The sequence below is a fragment of the Scyliorhinus torazame genome, chromosome 11 (assembly GCF_047496885.1).
Source record: "Scyliorhinus torazame isolate Kashiwa2021f chromosome 11, sScyTor2.1, whole genome shotgun sequence".
In the NCBI taxonomy this organism is placed as follows: domain Eukaryota; kingdom Metazoa; phylum Chordata; class Chondrichthyes; order Carcharhiniformes; family Scyliorhinidae; genus Scyliorhinus; species Scyliorhinus torazame.
Genome location: NC_092717.1, coordinates 849,886 through 851,462, shown reverse-complemented (window position 1 = coordinate 851,462; position 1,577 = coordinate 849,886). Strand labels below are relative to the sequence as shown.

Genomic DNA, 1,577 nt, shown 5'->3' with positions numbered 1-1,577 from the left:
AGACCAGAGCAGGAACTACACAGAACCAGAACTCAGAGGGCGAGAGAGAGAAGCAGAGAAGGAACAAGCAGCTCAGAGTCAGATTACAGGCAGCTCGGCCATGGGAAAGATAAGACATAGCAGACGAGCTAAAACAGCTAATACATCTAAGGAAGACCAGACTTTAAAGAAGATTGATTGTCAAGGTGGGCCTGAAGGTCCCTTCAAACAACCAGAAGGATCCAGAAGCAAGATCTTTTTCCTTTCTGTAAAGAAAGTAATTGCAGCTTTAAAAATATATATATATTGTAATTTAACCTGAAACAGTGGTTATTCCAAAGTCTACTTTACTTACTTAGCAATGCTACTAAGTGGTAAGGAGATGAAACCTTCGGTGAAGGTTATACCGGGGGATAACTTGAAAACATAGTTTGACCTGAATAGCACCCACTGAAGCTTGCATCGGAGTCGGGGAGTGAGAATCCCTGATCACCATTTAGAATGTCGGCCCTTTTTGGTATAGGGGGAATTCTAAAAATAGTGGTGAGTTTTCAACAGGGGGGGATACGGGATTACTGGGACAGGGCGGAGGTGTGGGTGGGGTTAGGGTCTGGGTGGGATTACGGGGACAGGGCGGAGGTGTGGGTGGGGTTAGGGTGTGGGTGGGGTCAGGGTGTGGGTGAGGTTACGGGGACAGGGCGGAGGTGTGGGTGGGGTTAGGGTGTGGGTGGGATTACGGGGACAGGGCGGAGGTGTGGGTGGGGTTAGGGTCTGGGTGGTGTTACGGGGACAGGGCGGAGGTGTGGGTGGGGTTAGGGTCTGGGTGGGGTCAGGGTGTGGGTGAGGTTACGGGGACAGGGCGGAGGTGTGGGTGGGGTTAGGGTCTGGGTGGTGTTACGGGGACAGGGCGGAGGTGTGGGTGGGGTTAGGGTCTGGGTGGGATTACGGGGACAGGGCGGAGGTGAGAAAAATTGTTCATAAAATTGTTTTTTCTCCTTATTACAAATAGCTCAGTCCGGAACCAGCGGCGCCTACTGGCCAGTCTGGGCACTGCGGGGGAGGGGCGGGGCCGGGGTGTGACGGGCCGGGGGTGACGGGGAGGGGGAGACAGGGAGGGGTCGGGGGGAAAGGCCTGGAGGAGGAGGGGCCAGGTGACACCTTGGCGATGACGCCATCGCGCTGGGCGCGTGACGCAGTGACGGCCTGCGGCCTGTGATGGAGGCGCGGCTGCGGCTTTGCTGCCGGTTTGTCTGCGGGGCCTGAGCGTCAATGCGGTGCCGGCCGGGGCACGTCTGACGGGAGCTGGGATGCGGATGGAGTTGGCAGGAGAGTTTCTCACGTGTCTCGCACTAAGGTAGGCCCAGCGGCGGCCCGGGTACTGCCACCGCCCGGAGAGAGGCAACTGGGGCCCGGCGGGAGAGGCCGCGGACCCCCCCCCCCCCCCCCGGCACTTCCGGAGGTGCTGCTGGGCCGCGGAAAGCACGAGGGCCCGCCCCCCCCCCATCCCCGCCCCCCCCCCCCCCATCCCCGCCCCCCCCCCCCCATCCCCGCCCCCGCCCCCCCCATCCCCGCCCGCCCCCCCCCCCCATCCCCGCCCG

The 1,577-nt window shown here is 60.6% G+C and overlaps 1 protein-coding gene across 1 annotated transcript in view; it reads left to right on the top strand.

Moving 5' to 3' along the window:
- Positions 1–1,177: 1,177 nt before the first annotated feature.
- kbtbd2 (kelch repeat and BTB (POZ) domain containing 2) overlaps positions 1,178–1,577 on the top strand; it is a 66,779-nt gene continuing 66,379 nt past the window's right edge. Inside the window, exon 1 of the mRNA XM_072466838.1 lies at positions 1,178–1,333. The gene's annotated coding sequence lies outside the window, so the exon portion shown is untranslated. The remainder of the gene's footprint in view (positions 1,334–1,577) is intronic.